Here is a 27,196-nt window from a genome sequence, read left to right as displayed (position 1 = left end):
TGTGCTACTGCCAAAGAAGAAAGTAAGCCTGTCTATTTCCAGATTCCATGGAATACTCTATGGTCTCTTTGACTGTGGCTCTTAGATATCAAGCACAAACAAGTCTCAGAGCTTACCAGCCGATAAGGGTAGAGTCATCTAGAACCTTTCAGGATGGGGTTCCTTTTTGTCCAAGCCAGAAACTGAGGGTTCATTACTAAGAGACTGTTTAAATAAAAATTAAAGAAGTATAAGCTTTGCTTTGGATTTTTTTTTTTTTTTTTTTTGAGGAATAAGGGAAAACAAAAACAAAAGTAATATTCACAGAGGAAAAGAAAGAAGACCAAACCGGCTCAGGTATGACAAGAAGGGAAGTTTCGATTAGGAAACCTTTGTCAGTATTACAGAGCAAAGCGATTGGGATTGATGAGAATAAGCAATACACAAAGGGCATTCATATTTTAGTAGCTTGGTATAGATTCCAAATTTTTAATCAGAGTTCTCTTTCAATTTAATGAAAAGGGGCAAGGTACAGTTATCTTAGGGTCGAACAGGGCTGACAAGAAAATATTGCCCCACCCCACCCACCCAACATTAGTGAAAACAGCAGTAGAAAGTATGCGTTGTCATTCCAGGCTGCCAGAGTTAAACCTCAGTTCTACTACCTACAACCTGTGTATCATTAGGTGTTTATTTAACCTCTCTGTCACTCATTTTTCTCATCTGTTAAATAGCAATACTATTAGTATCTATCTTACAGCAGCACAGTTTTGAAGATTATAAAAATGTACTATTAATAAGTGTTTGCTTTAATAGTTTACTTATATGAAATCCTCAGAGTCATAGGTGCCATGGAATACAGATTTTGAAGTAATAAGGATTATATACTACATGTCACATAAAACCCATATGGGTTCTAGGAGCCCACATGTATAATTCTGCAGCAAAAATACATGAATTTTAATATATATTTTTTTTTAATTTTATTTATTTATTTGACAGACAGAGATCACAAGTAGGCAGAGAAGCAGGCAGAGAGAGAGGAAGGGAAGCAGGCTTCCTGCTGAGCAGAGAGCCAGATGCGGGGCTCGATCCCAGGACTCCGGGATCATGACCCGAGCTGAAAGCAGAGGCTTTAACCCATTGAGCCACCCAGGTGCCCATGAATTTTAATATTAAATAAAGAATATAAATAGCTTCTTTTTTTAAAAAAAAAGATTGTATTTATTTATTTGACAGACAGAGATCACAAGGAGGCAGAGAGGCAGACAGAGAGAGAGAGGAAGGGAAGCAGGCTCCCTGCTGAGCAGAGAGCCCAATGTGGGGCTTGATCCCAGAACCCTGGGATCATGACCAGAGCTGAAAGCAGAGGGTTTAACCCACTGAGTCACCCAGGCACCCCTATAAATAGCTTCTTAAGAGTCCATTTCAGAGGTTGATGACAAATAAGATCTGGTCAGGAGAGGATTTTACCACAAGTTCCCCCAAATGTTTAGTTTTTAGAGTTTTGTGGATATAAGATTTGTCTATAAAAGAAAATCAGCAGCAGCAGCATTATCTAAAACTAGGTGTAAAGGATGATATCAGGTGTCAAGTTTACTCTTGACAAGAAGGTGTCTTAGAAAGCATATGGAGTAGTCACAGTGATGTAGCAACCGCCTGTTTTAGTAAGTTTTGCTTTTGTAACTTGTAATGCTAGCCAAGCCCTCCAGTGCAAGGTTAATAATTATTGGTAATAGCAGCATCTTTGTCTTGTTCCAGATCTTAATAGGACTATGTAAATTTCTTTATTAAATACATTATATAGCAATGTAATTTCCCTGGTTAAAGTACCAGAAGGTAGGTAAATAAATAAATAATAAAGTACCAGGAAGCTTGTTGGAAATTCAGTGTATTAGGTAATTTGGTTTAAAAAAAAAATCACTCATTCAAGTACCTTTTTTTTAAGTTAGTGGCTCTATATAATTTGGACACACATATGACTTCTGTATTTTCTGAATTATTCTATACAAGAAATTAAGTGGACTTCTGGTTTTTAGTAGCACATATATAAAGAGCTTGGAAGTTGCCACTCTTTCCTAACAACTATAAATTATAACAGACTTAGACTCTAACAAATCTTGAATTTATAAGAGAGGGAAGCCCATACAAATCACTGCTCAAGGCTGAAGAGGCAGAAGGTGAATAAAGGGAGTTGGGGGTTATTGCAGCAGAGACTAAGAGAGGAATAGCTATGGATACATGTGCTGAGATAGGAAAACATGAACTGTAACTGAGGAAGGGCTGGAGGCCCAGGGTAGACAAGTCTGAGAGTTAAAATCTTCCTGGGAAGATAGGGAAGCAGAGAGGTTCCCACCGTTTTGTGAGACTGACCAGAATCCCACAGTCAATATCAGAGAATATTACCCCTTTGCTTCTGGCAAGGAGAGAGGAAATACTCTGAGCACTCCAGAACACTTTGAAATACTCCAGAACACTCTAGTCTTTTAATAAGGCTTTTCCTTAGGAAAAGCTGGTTAACTGGAACCAAAGCTGCTGGGGTGTTATCAGCCTAAGAGACCTGGGGATGGGAAATACCAAATTCCAACTCACCCTGTTAGCCTCTCCCACATTAGGGGTGAGACAAACCTGAGAAACACTTGGGAAGTTCACATTGCAGAGGCAGAGACTCATTAAAAGCCTGGGACTTAACCACGGACTACAGAACACTTCCATTCCCCATACCTCACCACCATATTGCCAATGGTCTATTTACAGCAGTTCTTTTTACCTGTTTTATCATGGAAAGCTATTAAAAAAATTACAATGCATACCTAATGGCAAAAAACACTGTTTGAAGTGACAGAGCAAGCGCAGGAACAAGACATGGCCAAGATGTTTGGATTATCAGACCAGGAATTTAAAACAACTATGATTAATATGCTAAGGGCTCTGTGGATAAAGTAAACAGTATGTAAGAACAGATGGGCAACATAAACAGAGATTTGGAAATTCTAAGAAAGAGTCAAAAAGCAATGCTGGAGATAAAACCACAACAAAAACAAACAAAAACAAAACTGCTCTAACAGAAATGCAGAATGCCTTTGATGAGCTTATTAGTAAACTAGACACTAATACATCTGACTAAAGAATCTCTGAGTTTGAGGGCATCATAATAAAAATTTCCAAAACTAAAAGCAAAGGGGAAAAGACTGAAAAACCAACAAACAAAAAAACCAACCTCAGACTATCCAGAGACTGTGGATACGCATACAAGTAATGGAAATACTAGAACTATCTGAAACAATGACTGAAAACTTCCCCAAATTAATACCAAATACCAAATCATGGAACTAGAAAGCAGGATAAATGCCAAAAACTACATCAAGGCATATCATATGCAAACTGCAGAAAATCAAAGATACAGAAAAAATTCAGAAAAAAGCCAGAGGAAAAAAATCTTAATCTATAGAGGGACAAAGATAAGAATTACATTCAACTTCTCAGAAAACCATGCAAACAAAAGAGTGGAGTGAAATATTTAAAGTGTTGAGGGGAAAAAAAAACCCATCAATCTACAATTTTGTACCCTACAAAATTACCTTTTAAAAGTGAAGAAGAAATACTTTCTCAAACAAAAATTACAGAAATTCATTGCCACCAGAACTGCCTTGTAAGAAATATTAAAAATACCTTAGGTAACTTGGTATTTTCCCCAAAGAAGCCTAAAGCAATGCCTGCAGAACAACTTATACACAAATATATAAGTTTTATTCATAATTACCAGAATTGATAACAACCAAGATACCCTTCATAAGGTGAATGGACAAATAAACTGTGATACCTCCAGACACCAGAATATTTACTGCAAAAAGATTAGTAGTTTCTAGAACTTAGTGGGGAGGGAAAGAGAAATAAGCAGAACACAGATGATTTTAGGCTCTGAAATTATTTTGTATGATACTATAATGGTGGATATATGCATATACCTACATATGTATAATGGTGGACACTATACATTTGTACAAAATCATAGAATACACAATACCAAGAGAGAATCATAACATAAATGGTGGGTTTGGGTGATAATTATGTGTCAGTGTAGGTTCACAGATTTTAACAAATATACTACTCTTATGGGCAAATGCTTATAATGAGGGAGGGATGGAGTACGTGGGAAATCTCTGTACCACTTCTCAATTTTTCTATGAACCTAAAACTGCTCTATAAAATTTCAATTTAAAAAATCACAAAGTATTTTTAAAAACTGTCAAGTTCAACACTTCCAAGATCAGAAACTGTTGTTCTGAAAAATACACTGGTAAGAAAATAAAAGGCTAAAAAGAGTTGGGGAGAAAATATTTGTAAACTATAGATACAAAGAGGATTTGTATCTAGAATATGTAAAGAATCATTTCAACACAATATTAAGATAACCAAATTTAAATTGGACAGGAGATTTGAAAGACATAAACAAATAGAATGATTAAAGTTTTGGGTTTTTTTAAAGATTTTATTTATTTATTTGACAGAGAGAGAGCAGAAGTAGGCAGAGGGAGAAGCAATCTCCCTGGTGGCTCAAGCCCAGAACCCTGGGATCATGACCTGAGCCAAAGGCAGCTGCTTAACTGACTGAGCCACCCAGGCGCCCCTAGAATGATTAGAGTTTAAAAGACTGATAATACCAAGTGAAAATGTGGATCTACAGGAAATCTCAAACATTATTGATGGGAATATAAAATAATGTCATTGCTTTTGAAAAAAACGTTTTAGATAGTTTAAGTTATATGTAACACTTACACATGACCAAGTAATTCCAAAAAACATAAAACTATATTTCCGCCCAACATCTTCTATCTGAATTTTTAAAGAACTCTATTCATAATAACCCAAACTAAAAATAACCCAAGTGTTCATTAAATAGTTAATGGATTAACACATTGTGGCATATTCACACAAAAAAATACGACTCAATAGTAAAAGAATATGAACATAAAGGAATAATCTATTATATATACAATATTGCAAATTAATTTTAAAGCATTATGCTAAGTAAAAGAAGCCAGGTACAAACACCACATGCTGTATGATTCCATAAACTACAGTGTAATATGTAAAGAAAAACAATTATCTAAGGACACTGAAGACTGAGCAAAGCAGACAGATGTTACAGGTAAGTCAACACTTGGTAGAAGAGAATAATCCTTTACCTGCTTCCTAGTTTTACCACTCAGAGCCTGAGGGCAGACACCATTAGTGCAATGTTGTGCAACTACAATATGGAAGTGATAAGACTTTTTCATTAGACTGATGAACAAAGAAGGGCAGTGTCTGGGACAACTACACAGCTGAAAAATTAAGAGGGGGCAGAGTGGAGTTGGGGAAGGATCTCTAAAAAGAGAGATAAGGTAGAAACACCACATTATACCTAAATATTTGGCTGAACTTGCCATGCACCACATGGAAAAAGTTTGAGTTCTGTCAAACTGAACACTCAAAAAAAAAAAAAAAAATCAATATTCTTTGAAAGTATATAACTTAATCCAGAATCTCTACAATATAAGTCATACCCAGAACACAAATCCAAATTACACAAATTTCAATGAAACAGAAAAATGCCACACTCAAAGAAAAAAACAATCAATGAAGACAAAACTAGAGATGGATCAAGATGTTGGAATCAGAACAGATTTTAAAGAAGCTACTGTAATTATCTTCATTGACATGGAAATACATTGATGATGAATAAAAAGACAAATCTCAGCAAAGGAATAGAAGCTATAGAAGAAGAATAAAAAAGAAATTAAAAAGTGAAAAATACAATCTGAAATCAAAATTTCAAAACGGGATTCACAACATATTGAAGATAAAGTAAATGAACTTTAAGACAGATAACACATTAGATATGAGAGACAATTGAATGCAAAAAATGAACAGACTCAGAAAAACTGCAACAATTGAAGATGGTCTAACATACATGCAGTGATAGTACCAGGAGAGAAAAAAAACAAAGGGACAGAATAAATGTATGAAGAAATGTGGCTTACTTCTCTAATTTGGTGAAAAACGTAAATGTACAAATTCAAGCTCACTGGAACACAAGCATAGTAAATGCGAAGAAAAAAGCACCTATGCACATACAGTCAAATTTATGCTTAATTTGAAAGTTTTGAAAGCAGCCAGAGAAAAACAACATATTAAACAACATACAGAAGAACAAAATTTACTTGAGGTCAGTCAAGGTAACTCTTAAATCTCCACTATGTAACACAAAGATATCAGAAATACTAGAAATTTTGTAGATATTTACTGAACAAATAAGAGATTTATTGAGACGGCCAAATGAAGCTATTAATTATTTGAGTCAGCGTAGGTAGTGGAAAAAGCACTATAGTTGGAGTAAAAGATCTCAGTTAGGGTTCACATCGACTATCAAGTAGCTGAGATTCTGAACAAGTTTGTTACACTCTGTAAGTCAAATCTGCTTATCTTTAAAATTGAAATAATTGCTCCACAAGGTATTGTGAAGATGACATAAAATAATCCACATGAAGAGGTGCCTGAGTGGCTCAGTCTGTTAAAGTGACTGCCTTCAGCTCAGGTAGGATCTCAGGGTCCTGGGACCAAGCCCTGCATTTGGCTCCCTGCTCAGTGGGGAGTTGGTCTGTCCTTCTCCCTCTGCCCCAACCCCACCTCACCCCACTTGTGTGCCCGCACTCTCTCCCTCTCTCTCCCTCTCAAATAAACAAATGAAATCTTGAAAAAAAGATGATCCATGTGAAAATGCCTGTTTTTAACATATAGAAATTATAATATTTATAATATTTAGTTGAATCTAAATGATGTTTCCTGCTTGAGTATTTCTTACAAAGATACTCTGTTTAATTTCTGCAAGGAAAGGCCATAATTTTTGTACCATTTTTCTGTGTCAGTGGTTTATGGATTAAAAATAATTGTCCAATATAAAGGCAAATCACCTGTTGACATCTGCAAAATTACTTAAATCTTTAAAATCTTGTCCATATGTCCTCTCACTCCCTAGCATTGTGACAGAAATTTTAATTTAATGCTTCTAGTATAGTTACTGATTTTCTACAACTGACCATCCTCCAGAATTCTCTTAAATGAACTTTTAAAAGTATTTGTTATATTAAGATTTCCAATAAATTGAAATTAACTTTCCTTAAAATTATTTGAGAATTTTATTTGCATTTGCCATTCATTCCATCCCATTAAGCATCACTATCTAATATCTACCTCCAAATAGCTACTAGTATTTTTAACATTTGTACCATAATAAACTTTGATGGCTTAATAGTTGTAAAAGTATACTGAAATGTTCAGCTGTACTGCTACTGCATATATAATCCGGACTTCATAAAGCATATCAAATACACACAAATGGACATTTTTTATCTAGTAAGATTAAATTTATCTGAGGTAGGCTGCTTTATATAGAAATATTTCAAACATATAGTAAAATGTTTTCCTCTTTTATGGATTAATATTTCCAAAAAGAGATACCTTATTTGACAAAATTTCTGAAACAAACTATGACCTGCTACAAAACTGAAGTGGTCGAAAAGACAAAATATTACTAAATCACCAACAATACTATGTTTTTATTCCCTGGAATCTGGAGATTAAGAAAAAAATACACTGTACTCTAAGCCATGTTAGGTTGGGATTATTATCCTAATACTGTGAAGAAAATTTTCATTAAGTCACAGATTTTTATGTGTGAAGTACAAGCAGAGAATTATCTTTATGAAATGGGAGAAAATTGCAACTACTTTTCAAATGTAACCTTGACATTTTGAAAAGTGCAGTAATGGATCTGTCCCCATGGAGACAAATATTTTACCCTTCATTTCTGCACCAAAATTCAGCACATTATACCCAGATCTGATCTAGTCTCTGTGGTCTGTCTTAGGGGGGTTATATGCTTATAAAGATATGTCCCAATTAACAGCAAAAATTCACTGAATGTTTCTGCTCTCCACCCTTTCAATTGATACTGACACTAATCTTTTTTTTTTTTAAATCTCAGGTTTTTCAAGATAAAAATCTGTTTTTATGCAGTAAAATAGATGATTCAGTCAAAAGAAAAAGTTTGTGAGAACTTCAAAGCAACCACAATCCTGGGACTGAGAATTAGACCCTATGGTCCCATTCTCCCAGTAGGACATATTTACAGAAATAAACATTACTTACAAACATCCAGAGTTTGCCTTCATTTTATCCATTATTAATGATAAGTGGAAGAAATGTTTAAGTCACAAAAATCCACCGTTACATATGTCATTATTTTAATTTTTTCTCCTCTTTGCATTGAGATAATATATACAAAAGTGCTTTACCTGGTACCTAAAATAAATTAGTTATCCAACAATGTGTTCATTTTGGTCTTTTAATTGTTTTGTTTCATTCCTTTTTCCCTTTACACCTTGAAAAGATACTAATTAAGAAATTCTAATCAATACAAACAGCAGACCTCATGTTTATTATCTGCAGAACTTTCTAAATCTCTAGAACAAAAACAAAACTTTTTAATGAATCTCATTCCTGGCAAGTTCTTACTGATAATTTCATACATGTGACTCATCAAAATTTTGCCTCTGTGTATGCTGAGGAATAGGAGAACTTAGATTTTTGTCACTATGCCAATGTACTCAACTTAAGCATTATCTCTTCTTATATTTCAATGTTGTTGTCTATCACGGTGTCTGAGGACCTGGCCTTTGAAAGCATTATAGAACTTGCTTTCAATGCAAACAGTAATTTCACTTCAACACCCTATCACAATATATCTAAACAGCAAAATCACATAGTTAACCCAATCTAATTCAATAACTTACTCATTTCAGGGTTTTATTTTTTCTTAATCACTTTATATTTTTACTGTCCACATGGAATTTTGCCTTTATGTACCTCCATTTCCACAGTAGGCATATCTAACATTATGAACACAGTTCACTTACAAAGGCAAAAACTTACTGATAATTCATTTCATGCATTACTGTTTTTAACTGAATTGATTTTTCTTCATGGAAAATTTTAACACATAAAATTACATAATGCATCTGTTTGTTTACTTGCTGTCTCTCTTCTACACTAGAATATCAAATTTATGTGGGCAGGAACTGTTATTTCTTTGCTGCTATATCCTCATATGATACAGTACCTAGCACACATCAGATGTACAATAAATATTTGTTGGATGAATGAGAAAATAAACAAAAGCACAGTGAATGTCTGTCTGTACTTGTTCAATCTTATGGAGGGTCAGAAATTTACACTATTAGGTGGGACAGGATGGCTGGAATGGAATGGAACTGAGTATTTTGCTTCTCTTAGGTCAGTTAGGCCCCAGTTAGGCTGGGGACCAGAAGGTTAGGGTGTGGTTAAATTCTCCTGAGGGCTAACATTGTGAAAAACAGAATATACATGGTTCCCATGAGAACCTGGTAAAACTTCATGAGATAAATGTGGGGAGGGGAGGGCTATAACTGGGTCCCCATGGAATTTTTGTCTCTTAGACTTGTCCATACTGAGCTTCTACAAGTTGTCAAAGTTCAGCTTTCTCTATCCCAGTACTGCTTCTAGTTTTCTGTGGGTGGATTTTTGCCATAGTAATCTAAGATTCTCTATATTCACCTGTCTTTCCAGTTCTAGGGACAGCACTTTTCCTGGTAAACTCACTTCTCTCAAAGATCTCAGAAGAGCTGTTGACTTTTTAGTTTGTTCACTTTTTTATTTCTTAGAATACAGTGGCAACTTCCCAACTTCTTATAAGGATGAACCAGAAACTGGAAGTCCAACTATGTGTTCTTCATTCTATTTAAGAAACCTTTGCCAGACTGAAAATCAATTTCTCCTATTCTTTTTCCTAGAAGTTTTATAATTTGGAGTTTACAGTTAGGTCTGTGACTCATTTTGAGTTTGTTTTTGTGTATGACGTGAGGTAAAATTTGAGATTCATTTTATTATCTGTATGTGGCTAGCCTCTATTTTCAGCATAATTTGTTGAAAAGATGATCTCTACCCCCACTGAATTGCCTTGGTAACTATGTCAAATGCCATTTGGCTTTATGTATGTGGTTCTATTTCTGGTCTTGCTATTCTGGTCCATTCACTTTTATATTTATCTTTTTTTTTTTCCTTTTAAGATTTAATTTTTAAGTAGTCTCCTTACCCACCCCAGGGCTTGAACTCACAGCCCTGAGACAAAGAGTCACATACTCCACCAACTGAGCCACCTGGCAGCCCTCATTCATTTTTGTCTTAACTTTATGCTGATGCTACACTGTCGTGATTTTTGACCTTTATAATGAATTTTGAATTTAAGTGGTATAAATCTCCAAAATTGTTCTTATTTTTCAAAATTATTTTGGTTATTCTAAGTTCTCTTCATTTCGGCATGTATCTTGAATGAACTTTTCAGTCTATAAGGTGTCTGTTTGGAATTTGACCAAGACTGATTGAATTTATAGATAAATTTGGGGACAATGTACATTTTAACTGATTACTTTGGTCTGTTTGACACTTCTTTTTAAGCTTTGTAGGGAAGGTCTAAAATAGCCTTTATAGATAGTTCATTCCTGCTTAAAAAAAAAAAAAAAAAAGGCATTTTATGTGTCTCTCCTGAGCACCCCAGTTATCCATATGACTCCCAGGTCTGTGTGATCTCTGAATTATCCAGCATAGAGCTCCCGAGAATTTTCACCTCCTTAGCCTGATGAAGATTACTCCTTTGTGTGCACAGATTAATACGCACCCGCAATTCAAAAGGATCCCTCTGCCTACCTCCATTCTTCATAGTATTCTGCCTTGCATGATCAGCTGGCTCAGGCTTCCGCAAAAGTAATTTCTGTTTTCTCAATGCAACAAGACAACAGTTACCATTGGATTTCTCCTCCCAGTGCCATGATCCAGAAAGTGTTTTTAGATAGCGAATGAGGTAACCATGACTTTAATCTCTTTGTTTTCTTGCCTTATGTGTCACACTCCCATGTTGTTTTCCAATTTCTAAAAACAACTCTTTTATTTGTGTTATCTGGTTTTTAATAGAAGAAAGGGATATTTGGTTCCAGTTACTCTAATATGGACAAAACCTGAACTTGCGAATATTTTAAATAAGAATTCTCTTCTCTGCTTTGCTTATACAATAATACATATGAACATTGATTTGAATGGAAGCTTTGTAAAATATTGTTATGTGGAACCTTTCCTCTTCTGTTTTTCTTTTTTCTTTTTCTTTTACATTTCTCCCACAGAAACAACTTTTTTTTAATCATATGCTTCATGGTACCCCATCATCATCCTGTTAAGGGTGATTATTGCTAGGTACTCTAACAACACCACATCTTGCTAGCTTAGCAGCCTAAATGATTATTTCTCACCTAGTCAAAGTCCAGTGTGATGAGCCAGGCAGACTCTCCGTGGTAAGTCAGGTATCCAAGAGCTTTTCATCTGTGATGCTGAATTCACAGGCAGAAGAAAAGAGAACAAAGGGGTGATTATGCACAAGGTGTAATGATTAGGCTAAAAGTGCTGTTTTTCATTTCATCATTCAGAACTCACTTACATGGTTGCAGCCAACTCATATGGAGTCTAAAAGACAGTCTTACATCGTGTTCACAGGAGGTAATGGTGTGGGTGAATAATGACTCTGTCTTTACCACAAATGCTAACTCATGCACAATTTCTCTATTATTTTATTTTATGTTATTTCTCCCTATCTCTGATTACAAGGCCCATTATCAACCCATCATCATAGGCAATACTCTGGTGGAAATACTCTGGTGGATTTCTTTTGCTATGACTTTTATTCAAAACTTTGAGATATATATATATATACATATACATGTATGTATATATATTTAAATTATGTTGTGCCTAAGAATTGTTTTTACTTAATAATATGATTTAAAACGTATTTCTTTTATCATATGTATCTATCTCTATAGAATACTAGAGACTTAAAATTTTCAATTACTTAGTATCATAACTTGAGATTCTGATTTAGTAATTATAAGGAAAACATTCAATAAAAAAGGAAAAATAAGAGGCACCTGGGTGGCTCAGTGGGTTAAGCTGCTGCCTTCAGCTCAGGTCATGATCCCGGAGTCCTGGGATTGAGTCCCTCGTAAAGCTCCCTGCTAAGAGGGGAGCCTCCCCTCCCTCTCCCTCTGCCTGCCACTCTGCCTGCTTGTGTTCTCTGTCTTTCTCTGTCAAATAAATAAATCTTTTTAAAAAAAGGAAAAATAAATCAAAATACTAAACAGGCAGACATAAAATAAAATAAAAACAAAATTAAAAAAAGCAAAAATAAGCTTCCAACAGAACTGAGATTCATAGTCATGATAGAGACACAGTGATCTAGTTTTCACAACTTATTAGAAACTATATTAAGAACTGTTATTATTGTTTATAATCTCAAGGACTCCAAATTCTGCTTATTTCTTCCACTTGTATCTTCCTTTCCTCAAGTTATTTTATAGGGATCTGTCTGATCTATTGATCAGAGATCAACATTCTATGTCCAAAATATCCTAATAGAATCTGTTTCCTAATATTTCTAATAATGTTCTAAAAATAAAAACAAAAACAATGTACTCATAAACATCATTTGAAAATCATAAATTTATGACATTTCTCTGTGCACATAATATGTGCATATATATGTCTACTATATACTCACATTCTTATAAAAACAAGAATATAAAATGCATATACAAACTGAGAAACAAACCATGAAGATAGTTTACAAGTAAGGAATTGTTCAATCAATTAAAATTGTCCAGTTTTTCATAAATTTCTAGTTGGCCTATTAGCAAATTGGAGGTTTTTTTTGAGTGCCTAATTATCTCCTTAGAAAGTATATCTCTCGGGGCACCTGGGTGGCTCAGTGGGTTAAAACCTCTGCCTTCAGCTCAGATCATGATCTCAGGGTTCTGGGATGGAGCCCTGCATCGGGCTCTGCTCAGCAGGGAGTCTGCTTCCTCCTCTCTCTCTCTCTCTGCCTGCCTCTCTGCCTACGTATGATCTCTGTCTGTCAAATAAATAAATAAAATCTTAAAAAAAAAAAAAAAAGAGGGCGCCTGGGTGGCTCAGTGGGTTGAGCCCCTGCCTTCGGCTCAGGTCATGGTCTCAGGGTCCTGGGATCGAGCCCCGCATCGGGCTCTCTGCTCAGCAGGGGAGCCTGCTTCCCCCACTCTCTCTCTCTCTTTGCCTCTCTGACTCTTTGTGATCTCTCTCTAAATAAATAAAATCTTTAAAAAAAAAAAAAGAAAGAAAGAAAGTATATCTCTCTTCTAGCCTCCAAAGGTGACAGACAGGACCAAAACAGGGAATACTATTGGTAGAATGGTATCCATGAGTTCTGAGTTCCAAGGTTGGAAAGTAAACTAGAGAGTTCCAAACGTGGAACTCCTAAAAAGTCAGAGAAACAAGTTAAACAAAAGAGCAACTGGCAAGGGATGTAATGTCTTAAAATTTGGTCATCACATGTATGATGTCTTTAAGTATGCAGGTTTTGTTGTGCTAAAAAAAAGTTCTCTTTTATGCCTAGTGTTTTAAAAGTTTGAAATCATTGAAAATACTGAACTTTATAAAATGTTGTTATGGGGCCTGTGGGTGGCTTGTAGGTTAATCATCCATCTGCCTTTGGCTCAGGTCATGATTTGGGAGTCTTGGGATGGAGTCCCATGTAGGGCTCCCTGCTTAAGAAGTCTGCTTCTCCTTCTCCTCTGCCCCTCACCCTGCTTGTGCTTTTTTTCTCTCTCTCAAATAAAATCTTTAAAAAAAATGTTGTTATGACATCTATCAAGATACAGAATTTTTTTTTCAGTGCAGTGACACATTGCCTGATATTCTAATGATATATCATCCTTGAATATTTGGATTAGATCTTTCTTTAATGTAATGTGTCATTGTCATGTATTTTTACATAGTAAACATACTATTGAATTTATATTATTTTACTGTTCTTTTCCTTTATTACAAGTTTTTTGACTACATTTATACTGTTGGACCGATTTCATTGTATAGGCTATCTCAAATCATTTTTTGGATCAGGTGGGGTAAAAATAATCACACATTGATGGCACTGGAAGTGTAAACAGAAGAGCAACTTTGATTCTCATGCTTCCATCAATGAGAAAATAGTTACATTTGTATATATACATAGATATACATATTTATGTAATTATGTATTTATTTGTACCCATATGAGATTTACTATCAGTATATTGAGCAGTGATTCTTTTTTTTTTTTAAGATTTTGTTTATTTATTTGACAGAGATCACAAGCAGGCAGAGAGGCAGGCAGAGAGAGAGGAGGAAGCAGGCTCCCCGCTGAGCAGAGAGCCTGATGTGGGGTTTGATTCCAGGACCCTGAGATTATGACCTGAGCCGAAGGCAGAGGCTTAACCCACTGAGCCACCCAGGCACCCCTTGAGCAGTTATTCTTAACCACTCCTTAGGGCATGCCTCCCTGTTCTACTGATATGACTCATGATTACCTATTAAGAACAGTGAAGGCAAGGACATACAAAATTGAGAAGAACTGGCTTACAGGGAATTGCTCTTCAGGATTAATGTGAACAGCAAGAAGATACCTGGATTTAGGGCAAAGGAGGCAGAAGGTGAATAGCTAAGCTCCTCAGTTTTCTCCTATGCCATGTGCAATGGCATTTCATATAATTTCTAGTTGAAATTTAATTTCTCAATGCTATCTTTAGTAAAATACCAAACAATCAGGGTAACACAATAAGTAAAAATAGTACAGGTGCTTAGCTATGTTTTAACCTCTCTATACATATATATTTCTGCTGTTTAAGGCTCTAGACTATATTCCTTCAGTATATAGACGGAGAGAGAGAGTAGCAGTGCTTTTAACTAAAAGGGTGGAGAAATAATCCTGAGAATATCTTCTACCCTTCTATCAGCAGAAGGTCTCAACGATTAGCCTAGCATCTTATGCAGTAAAACACCAGGTGCACAAGGTCAAATACCATTATTGATTATATATATTTTTTCTATTTTTATGACTGCCAATCAGGAAAATACCTCTTAGCCTATCTGTACATTTTAACGCATATTCAATCCCTAATCTGAGGATGAGATAAATGACTGACCCATCTGACTCAACAGTAGCATCAATTTCTATCACAGTAATCATAAACTATGTGAGTATATGGGGGGCTATCTACTTCAATTATTTCATATTCTTTGTTCTAGGCTGAGTTCTGTCCCCTACACACTACAAAAAATATGTTGGGGTCGTAATTTCCAGCACCTCAGAAGGTGATTCTGTTTCGGAAATAGGATCCTTACAGAGTTAAGTTAAAATGAGGCCATTAGGGTAGCCCCAGATCCAAAAGAACTATTATCCTGATAAAAAGGGGAAATTTAGACAGAGAGACAGACACACGTAGAGGGAAGATGATATTAAGAGACATAGGGAGAAGACAGCTATGACAAGCCAAGAAGAGAGGCCTAGAACAACCTCTTATTAATCCTGCCAACACCTTAATTTGAGACTACCAGCTTAAACTCTGAAACAGTAAGTTTCTTTTGTCGAAGACATGCAATTTGTAGTACTTTGTTATGGCATCCCTAGCAAGTAATTCACCCTTGTATTGTTACCAAATGAGATTATTAGACAGTACAAGAAGTCCAAAGTGAATTCATCCAGTATTTCCTATACCCTTTTGATACCAGGAAAACTTACACACATGACCCTTGATATGGTAATGTGATGGCTTTGGGTATGGTGGTAGGATCTATGAAATTTGGTCATGTGTGTGCTCCTTGTCACAGATGTCACTTGCCTATAGAATTCTTAATTACCTAAATACTTCTCAATAAAGCAGTCTGTGCCAGAGTGTAGGAGTCACAGACGGAAGTCTCAGTGTATTCCAGTCTGAGCATTAAGTCAATAGAAAGGCCAAGTCTGAATAGTAAACCCAGGAAGCAAGTCACTGAGCATAGGCAGCCCCCAAAGTTATGCAGATCTCTGTGATGAGTGGTGATGGGAACTGCGCAGCATCAGGAAGTGGCTGCAGAGAGACTGATCCATCTTGTCTCTCTGGGTGAATTTTGATTATGAAATACATCTTTCATGCCAACATATGAAAAGCATATGCAAGATTAGATATCCTCCCCTCAATAAAACACTAGAGAAGCACAACAATACAATTGAATCTGTTGCAAAGAACATGAAAATGGGAATTGAGAGGCTTGATATTAGAGGTTTTGTGACTTGGGACTGCCAGTGTAAAAGTCATCCTGACCCAGGCCTACAAGTAAAGGAAAACACTCCATCTGTATTCCATCATCAAGGAGAGTAGCACTGCTACCCCTGAAGCTAATAACATACTATATGTTAACTAACTTGAATTTAAATAAAAGAAAAAGAAAAGACTTCTATTTACGGAAGAAGATGTTAGTTGAAAGATGCTTTCAAAGAAGGAAGGAAGGGAGGGAGGAAGGGAGGGAGGGAGGTAAGGAGGGAGAGAGGAAGGGCGGAAAGAAAAGAAAAGGAAAGAAAAGAAAAAAAAAGAAAAGAAAAAAGAAACAGAAGCACTGAAAGATGCTATTAAACAATATTCAGGCTTAGCGCTCTAAGTGTATCTTTTTTGCAGGTAATGCCCTCCAGAAGACCCTGGTATATAAAAGTCTTGGGAAAAGCATCTATGGCTCCTAATCATATCAACTCATAATATTCTTTAAATGTTATGACCTTTCACATCTGAAGATTCCATAAATGCCTAAGAGACTGCACCAACCATTCTAGATCACCAGAATCCACTGAATAAGACACAGAGAAGTGACAATCTTGAGTCTGTTAAAGAACTCCTAACACCCTCTGAAAGTTTTTTGTCTGAGATAGCGCACTTGATATCCAGAAAAAATCTCATGGCTCATATTCTTGTTAACTTTTTATCCAATAGTTCAAGTCATTTGTGAACTACTTTGAAATGTCAGAATATAAATGTGCAGAAGACAGTGTAATGGAGGTCAATGGCCTAAATTTTCTTCCATTTCTACAGTTTCTTACATAGTATCAGAAGCCATTATGAGATGTAAAAGGACCGTAGCAATAGTAAAGATATAGAACCAGATGTTTACTTGAGGTTGAACAGCAGATAAAAGATTTGAAACAAGGTCAAGGTTGTTTGGGAGTGAGAACAAACAGCAGGAACGGAGGCAAGTCCAGGGATTTGCTGTAACCAACCAGGAACATCCACTGTCACTTTTCTAATTCAATGATTGCTAACATATTTGGGGTCCACTTAAACAAATTAAAGAACAGACATTTAGATGGGATAAGAGTCTCATATGCAGCTTTCTTGGATTCCCAGCTACTGTGTTTATATGAGAAGATAGTTAGATTTGATGCTTCTCTAAAGAGTAGTAAGTTCTGGCCGCCTGGGTGGCTCAGTGGGTTAAGCCTCTGCCTTTGGCTCAGGTCATGATCTCAGGGTCCTGGCATCAAGCCCCGCACTGGGCTCTCTGCTCAGCATAGAGCCTGCTTCCTCCTTTCTCTCTCTCTGCCTGCCTTTCTGCCTACTTGTGATCTCTCTCTGTCAAATAAATAAAATCTTAAAAAGAGAGAGAGAGAGTAGTAGGTTCTGGTGGGGGAGGGTAGTTAATAAATACTCTCATCTATGCATAGAACACCAGAATTAAGTATGCCATAATTCTGTGAAAGAGAGAGTATAGCATGGGATGTAGTTTTCCAGAATTGAGTTTACTGGTTCAATCTGGCTGTCATAGTGAAGGTGACGGACAGAGGTTGAAAGGAGATGGGTAAGAAAGATTTTTGTATAGTGTTCTTCAGAGTCAGGATATGAATTCAGGATGCTTTCAGACACTTAATGTAGTGAAGGTTAAAATTCAGGATGGGAGTAAGACTGTCTAGGTTTGAATCCTCGCTGTGAAACTCACTACAGAAGCAATAACGTAAATTAAAAAAAAAATCATAGTATTCTATTGAGTGAATATAACACAACTTATTTATCTATTCCATGTCGATGAGCAGAGTTGGTTCCAGCTTTTGCAGAGTATTGATAAGAACACTAATATATACATGGGCATATGAACACTTTTTGGTTTGTGTTTAGAAGAGCAATTCTCTTAACTACAGAGAACAGAGAATATAGAGAAGAGTAGTTACCAGAGGGGAGGTTGGTGGGGAGATGGTTACAAGAGGTGATGGGGATGAAAGAGCATACTTATCATACTCATCATGATGGAACACTGAGTAACATATAGAATGTTGAATCACTATGTCATACACCTGAAACTAATAGAACACTATATGTTAACTATACAGGAATTAAAATTAAAAACATTAAAAAGAAGAAGAGGAATTCTGCGATAAGAGGGTATGTATAATTGATGGACGTAACTCCAGCGCAGGACTGAAGAATTACTTCAGTAAACTATGACATTAGGTTGCAACATCCTAGCTCTGTTACTTCTGACTTTGACATGATGTCTCTTCTTTACCTAGTTTTTCTAATTTTCAATCCATAGCTATGGACTTGCCTGTCATTCTTTCCTAATAATTATCTCTTTGCAAACTAATGACAAATCCTTGACTAAGATCTTAATATTTTATTGTTCATCTGATCAAGTCCTACTTCAGTTTCATTTTTTTTTTAATGCCAGCCCTGATGCAGTTATAAGAAGTCACTACTCCCAACTGTTCCTTGCATCCATTTTCCTGTGGCCACCTCATATGTGTCTCCTCATTTTATTATCGTTCGGTGTTGTTGTTATTGTTTTTACCAGGGCCCTGGCCAGCATCTGAGGACCTCAACTCCAGGACCATAACTAATATATTTTAATATTCCAGCACCAAGTAGGCAGAATGTATGACACACTGAAGATAATAAATACTAGTCACAAATACATGAATAATTAAGCATATATCTCAATTTGTATTAACTGGGTTTCTTGTTTAAAATATTTAATTTATTTATTTGACACAGAGAGAAAGAGATCACAAGTAGGCAGAGAAGCAGGCAGAGAGAGGGGAAGCAGGCTCCCCAGTGAGCAGACAGCCCGATGCAGGGCTCAATCCCAAGACCCCAGGATCATGACCTGAGCTGAAGGCAGAGGCTTTAACCCAATGAGCCACCCAGGTGCCCCAGATTGGGTTGTTGTTTAAGCATGGAGTTTCCTCTTTTTGTCTATTATAATTAAACTAATCTTTTTGTGTTTGTCTCCTATATTTTTCTGCTATACACAAGGCCCACTATTTTGTCATTTTTTTTAAACAGATCTTATTCTGTTGACTAGTTACTGAAATACATGTATAGATGAGGAGGCATTGGTATTAAGGGTATGTTTCTTTTAGAGAATCTTACAAGAGATAAAGCAGTTCTTCCAGCTTCATAGTGTATTACTTAGGCTACGTTTTATTGCACTTCTTCACTCATTCAAATATTAGTTTTTAGTTATTTGGTTTATTACTACTGTGAAAGCCCTTCTTATTGTATTAATACCAAGATTTCTGTATCTGTGATTTAGAAACAATGAAAATATGAACATAAATTTCAATAAAATTCACCCATATATTTAATTAAGACTTCTGGTTATTGCATGTTATCAGGGATAGGTCTTAAATTGAAACTGATGGGAGTATAACATACTCCCACCTCTTCAGAATCCCAAGTGGGAGCAAAAAAAATAAAGGCTCAAATTAACTAAACATGTATAAAGAAGTAACACAAAATCTATAAAGAACTTATCAAATGCAACACCCAAAAACCAAAAAATCCAGTCAAGAAATGGGCAGAAGACATGAACAGACATTTCCCCAAAGAAGACATCCAAATGGCAAACAGACACATGAAAAACTGCTCCATATCACTTGGCATCAGGGAAATACAAATCAAAACCACAATGAGATACAACCTCATACCAGTCAGAATGACTACAATTAACAACTCCAGAAACAATAGATGTTGTTAGCAAGGATGCAGAGTGTAAGAGGAACCCTCTTACACAGTTGGTGGGAATGCAAACTGGTGCAGCCACTCTGGAAAACAGTATAGAGGTTCTTCAAAAGGTTAAAAATAGAGCTACCCTACAACCAGCAACTGTGCTACTAAGTATTTATCCAAAGGAAACAAACATAGGGATTCAAAGGGGCACATACATCCCAATATTTATAGCAGCAACACCCACAATAGCTGAACTACAGAAAGAGCCCAGATGTCCATCAGCAGATGAATGGATAAAGAAGATGTGGTATATACATGTACACACACATCACAGAATATTACTCAGCCATCAAAAAGAATGAAATCTTGCCATTTGCAATGATGTAGATGGAACTACAGGGTATTATGCTAAGCAAAATTAGTCAGGCAGAGAAAGGCAAATACCATATGATTTCACTCATATGTGGAATTTAAGGAAAAAAACAGAAGAACTCAGGGAAAGGGAAGGAACAGTAAAATCAGATGAAAACAGAGAGGGAGGCAAATCATAAGAGACTCTTAACTGTAGAGAACAAACTGAGAGTTTCTGGAGGGGAAATGTTTGGGGGCATGGGGTAATTGGATGATCCACTTGATGGAATGAGCACTGGGTGTTATTTAAGACAGATGAATTGCTAAATTCTACACAGAAACTAAAAGTATGGTGTATGTTACCTAAACAGAATTTAAATAAGGATTTTTTTAAAGAAGTAATCCATGGTTTGTCTCCCTCCCAATCCCATCTTGTTTCATTTATTCTTCTCCTATAAAAAAAAAAAAAAAATTGGAAGGGGAGGCAAACCATAAGAGACTATGGACTCTGAAAAACAACCTGAGGGTTTTGAAGGGTCGGGGGTGGGAGGTTGGGGGAACAGGTGGTGGGTAATAGGGAGGGCACGTATTGCATGGAGCACTGGGTGTTGTGCAAAAACAATGAATACTGTTACGCTGAAAAAATAAATAAATTTAAATACTGGAAAAAAAAATAAGTAACCCATTGTCTCCTTCTGGGTAATCAATTAAAAATAAAGAATAAACAATTATTGAATGGGCAGAAAGAAATGGTTATGGAGTCTAGTGCATGTGCAGCAAGCTAGGTTTTGTCATTACTTTGAGAATGAATTATTATTTGTGGGTATTTACCAGTTTAGGGTAAAAGAATATCCTAAGCTCATCTTTCTGTAAAGAACTTAAAAACTGAGAAATCATGTTTCTTTCACATTTATTTTTTTAAAGTGTGGCAATTTATTTAATTTTTGGCCCTAAAAGACACATTTATGAACTTAATATCATTTTATATTAATTTGAAGGTTGGTGAAAACTTATATTCTGTACTTGAAGGTTGTTTTTATTGCTTCGATTATTATTTTGACAACTATAAATGCCAAGGATTTTGAGAAAAGCACTTTTGCACAACCCGTTAGGAAAAAAAATACTAGACCCACTAACACATAAAGCAAATTCTAAACTTCGTGTTTTCAAGTATCTTCACAGATATGTGCCTTGATTTTTGTTTTCCTCTTTAGAATACTGATAATGATTTCTACCTGCCATCCTCACGAAGCTATTCTAAGACTCAGTTGAGATGGGTATGAAAGCAACTTGAAAAATCTAAGAGTTCTGAAATTAAGAACTTTCATACTAAAGAGTACTCTACTCATCTTTTGAGAGTTTATATAATTAAACCAAGTGCTTAATTTTTTAAGTTATGGAAATACTCATTGGAGAATAAGCACAATGTGTAACTTGCAGGGCTGAGTTTCTACAGAGCGACTAGAATAAGAAGTGGCAGTTTTGTAGGATACTCTAACTGCTTCCATTTCATTCTAACTGATGTGTTAAAACAATTCGATACCCGTATGTCATGTTTCACTTGGGTTTTTTCTTGGGATTTCATTGGTCTGGGGAAGTTTCTGTCTTGTCAGCCAGTAGTAAATTGTTTTTATAATTTGAGAAATGCTTCTTAATCAACCTAAGGAATACTTTAGGAAGCAAATATGTTCTTTCTTGGTCAACTATAATCCACTTACTAAGTCATACCTGCTTTTAAAAGTGCACTTTGGTTAAGTCACATGTATCTCAAAACTTAAAATCCACAAAAAATATTTAAGAACTATTGTTATAAGAGTCAGAATGTTCGTTCAGGCAATATTCATTAACAACACATCAGGCATACAAACATATATCTTTACATACCATGTGGATAGACAGACTATAGATAAATAGGTACAAATTATGCACATACGTGTCCATAGACAAATATGTACATGCATGAACACACAGATGTGTGAGAAAAATTTTTAAATTTGCCTAGTTGAAACGTATTGTTAAAACTACACTGATCATTCATGGCCAATAACATAAGCTCAAGTGAGTTTCTCTCATCATGTCACAAAGCCTTAGAGATATTGTCCTCGCATGTCCTTTCCATTTAGCTGAGTCTTTGTTCACTGATCTGTCACTTTTTGGCATGAATTGTTAAACGTGCATTTTTTTTCTCTGAGTTACGTCTTTGAAATCACATTACTGGGCTCCAGGTACACGTTAATGGTGTTCAATATAGATCACTCTCAGAATGTTAACAGAACCTTCATGACTTATGGCAAAAATATTATCCTTTCTCCTTTCTATTTCTTGATAGTGTATGAGTAACATGGTGTAGTGGAAGGAGCATGAAGGCATATAACTATAAATTTGAATGCTGCTCATTATTATTTATCTTTTTTAAAATTTCATTATTTATCTTTTTAAATAGAGATTATAATACCAATCTAGAGATGACAAGTGGTCAAATTGGTCCAGAATCCCTATGTCCTTTCTTTCTCTCCCTCTCCCTTCCCCCTTCCTTCCTTTCTCTCTCTCTCTTTCTCTCTTTCTTTCTTTTTCATCCTCCCTCCCTCTCTCCTTTTCTCCCTCCCTTCTTTCCTTCCTTCCTTCCTTCCTTCTCCAATGTGAGGCCTGAACTCAGCATCCTGAGTTCAAGACCTGAGCTGAAATCAAGAGTCAGACACGTAACTGCCTGGGCCACCCAGGTATCCTCAGAATCCCTATTTTCAACATAGTTGTTAATGGGATATTTTCTGGAGAGCAATGGTATTGGCTTGATGAAGTTAGGGTGCAGTGCCTTATCATTCATCTCTTGGCTAAATAGGTGAATTCATGATCTTTCATTTCAAAATATATGCTGGCCATCTGCTTCTGAATACCTGAGATTCCATCATGGTAGTAGGGAGCCTCACAAGGTTTTAGACCTTTAAACCCTCTCCAACACCTCTCATTCCCTTTAGTTTTATAAATTCCTATGGAATTTGGTTATGAATCATTCACACTTTAGTGAAAATTCACTTAGTACTCATCTAATGGATAGCTCTTATATTCCAGACACCAGGTGAGACAGTATCTTGGAAATAAATTGAAAAACTCTTCCAAGTTTTACTGCTTAGAAACAGACCTTAAAAGGAGGAAAGAAAATAAAGAACATTTTGTCCAGATCATTTAAGCAGTACTGTCCACCTTCCCACCACTGTTGGGAAGCAGATAAACTTTAAATTTATTGACAAATTTCTCAACCGCCAAAACTCCTATACCCTGCAAGTCTTCTAGTCTCTCGTGTCTTATCCACAAATTCTTCCACTATTTTCTCCTTTTAAAGTCATGCTTTGTTCTTCAAATTTGATGCATTGGTCCCTTCCCCATTTATGACTTGAACTTCTTGACTGATTTTACCTCCTTACAGACAGTATCTCTTACAATCACTTGCAGAAAACCCCTTCTAGCTCTAACCTTACACTGAGGATTTTATACTTTACACTTACTAACCCACTTCCCCACTTTGAATTCACAAGTAGGATTCACACTGTCAAAGAAAAGCTAGAGAACTGGGAAGCTGGGGTGACTTCATATGAGGTTTTCAGGCAAAGAGAACTGTGTGACCTCACTGGCATCATCCCAAAGCCATATTACAGAGAACTCAAGGGTCCTATCTTGTGTCCAGAGTGGAGGCCCTGCCGCATATATATCCTGTTGTTTGATTTTTTTTTTTTTTTGGCCTTTTTATAACAAATGGAATTCAGAACACTCAAGAAAGTGTATTTCACATATGGCAGTCATTCTGACTCTGAAATTAAAATACAGAAATGGAATCTCTTGGTAAAAAAGATAATAGTATAATCAGAGAAAGTTCATGATATGATAATTCTAGTCTCAAGTTGTAATAAATTTACATCTTGGAAGATGTCCATCTACAAATTTAAAACTTATTCTATTTTATTGTTTTTTTTTTAACTTTTATGTTTTTTTCCTCAAGCCACATTACCATCTTATGTTTCATTGCTTGAACTAATCACTTCCTGATTATCCAAGATTATTTTAGGTATTTTTTTTTATCCCAACTGTAACATACTTCTCTAATTTTAAAATGATATTTTATGAAAATGACTTTTATCTTATGCATAACAATATTGGGAAAAAGAAAAGACACAAATGATGTCTGGGTCTCAACCTCATAAGAGTATATATCTTGTGAATAAAACTGCAACTTCCGCAAGCCAAAGCAAATGTTTGCAAAGCAAAGAACACCCTCTGGGCCAGGCAACTCCTGGGAGATAGTTCAAAGCGAGGTCACAGCTGAGAAAAAAGTGAAATCTTCACTCTCCCCAGAACACCCAACTTTCATTTTGTTCTGGGGGAGTTAAAACCCAGAATGTATTACTAAAGCTAAATTAACCCATGTTAGGCATTTTACAACTTAAAACATCCTATCTCCAAACTTTTAACCTTATATTGAATTAATTAGGTCATAATTAGGATTTAAAACTGAAAATTAAAAGCTGGAAGACCAAATAAGGTTACATTTTTATCCATGCTAATGGATAAATCATGGTTTGTAAATGTGATGGCCACTGAACATCTGTAATAGTAAGGCAGATATATACATTCTGATTTATAAATAGGTGTCCAAACTACACTATGAATTAGTAAACAAGACTTGGGACACTGATTATGTGTTATAATGACACTATTCAAAATAACAAAAAATTACGTACACATTGTATAAATCAGAGTTCTCCCAAGAGACAGCAATAATAGAATATATGTATGTACTATATATACACAATATTCTATACATAGTGTATGCGTGTGTGTGTGTGTGTGTGTGTGTGTGTGTGTGTGTGTACGCAGAGACACCCAAAGAGAGAGAGAGAGAATTTAAGAATCTGGCTCACAAGACTGTGAGGCTGACACATCTGAAATCTATAGGGCTAGGGTCAACTAGCAAGCTGGAAACTCAGTTGGAATATTAGTCTTTGAGCAGTTTTTTTAAAGATTTATTTATCCCGGGGTGGGTGAGGGGCAGTGGAGAGGGAGAGAATGTCAAGCAGACTTCGCGCTAGGCACAGAGCCCAACACTGGGTTTGTTCTCAAGACCCCAAGGTTAGGACCTGAGCTGAAACCAAGAGTGGGACACCCAACAACTGAGCCACCCAGGCTCCCCCAGGCAGAATTTCTTTTTCTCTAGGAAATCTCATCTTTGGTATCAAAATCTTTGACTAATTAAACAAGGTCCACCAAAACTGTTGAGGTATTTGCCTTTATTCAAAGTTAACTGATTATAGATGTCAACCACATCTACAAAATACCCTAACAGCAACACCTAGATTAATGTTTGACCAAATAATGTAGTACCATAGCTCAGGCAAGTTGACATGTAAATAATCATCACAGGGATGGAATTATACAAAGAAGTGAACACCAGGAGCTAGAATTCAATGGGTTCTCCTTGGGGAGGTCTCCTGCCATAGGAGGTGTTTAGTTTTGTGAAGGCTTTATATTTTTAAATTATTTTCACCAGGTAAGAAATGTATAGAATCACTAATGAGATACATTTCTTCTCAGAATCACTTCTACTGAAAAAAATTAGAATGTACTGCTTTTAGATAATAACATGGTAATTCCAGAGGTAAAATGGGGATCCATAAATAAGTTTTTCTTTTCTTTCTTTTTTTTTTTTTTTTTTTCATTTTAACATTTAGATTTTGGATCAAGTTAGAAGTAGTCTTTCACACCACCACCCATCAAGACAAAGGTCAAAAACACAAAAGTAATCAAAGAATATTATTTCTTGTCATTTTCATTTCCCAAGCCTTTCATTCTTTCTATGACAAGAATGATTTGTGTATGTTTACATCTGTATATTTATGTGGAAGTGCTTAGAACAGAAATGGAAGCTGTGACTTAGGAGTAGCTGAAATGATTCACTAAAGTTGTGTCAAGCCTGAATTCTCAGTCAATGAGGAAACCTCAATTTCCTGTTCTTAGTTCAATGTCAGAGCCTGTAGCCCAAGGTCACAGTATATGAGCAGGGCTGCAAGATCACAGAAAAGTCTTTCCTGAGATTAATGGCAGGGCTGAGCCAAAGATGACTGAAGGGGCACCCTCTGGCATGCTCATTTATCAGGGATTTACTCGTTGGCTAATGATAGCAATAACAGTTTGTATCTGACAGACACAACTGGATATGTGCAGTGAGAAACTCTATATTTGAAGTTGGATTATACTGGATCTATACAATTTCCCCTTCTGGTGCTTGGGCTGTCATCAGAGTCTCTGTCAATGAAGTCTGTGCTTTATTTTATATTTTAAGGAAAGGCAATTGCTTCTGTTAAAAAAATGGAAGCAATTAAAAATCACATCAAATTAATTTCATTTTTTCTGCATTCTTTAGAAATATATTTTTCATATACATATGCAAAGTCTAGATTGCTATAATCATAGTGAAGACAGAATTAATTTTTTCACTTACACTTTTACTGCTAACACTCTTCTGTGCTCTGTATTTCCTAATGGTATTTTATGATTGTTTTTGTAATTACAAAAGTGTATTCTCTTAGAAAATATATAAAATATTGGTCAAATGGAAAAACTTTATCACTCTTAACTTCCCCACCATGTGGTAATTATTAGTAGTAATATTTTTCCTATGATCTTATTACAAATACAAGTGTATATTCATATATGGACATTCCTATATGCATATGCATACACATGTATGCATCTACGTGCAATGAAATTATACTGGATTTTTCCTTTCCCATTTTGTTAATGTTGTATTATGATAAGTTATTTCATTATTTATCCTTTAAAAACACAATTTTGGGGTTCCTCAGTGGCTTAGTCAGTTAAGCATGTGACTCTTATTTTCAGCGTAGATCATGATCTCAGGGTCATGAGATTAAGCC

The sequence above is a fragment of the Meles meles genome, chromosome 11 (genome assembly GCF_922984935.1).
Source record: "Meles meles chromosome 11, mMelMel3.1 paternal haplotype, whole genome shotgun sequence".
NCBI classification, from domain to species: Eukaryota; Metazoa; Chordata; class Mammalia; order Carnivora; family Mustelidae; genus Meles; species Meles meles.
This window is presented reverse-complemented; position numbering follows the sequence as displayed.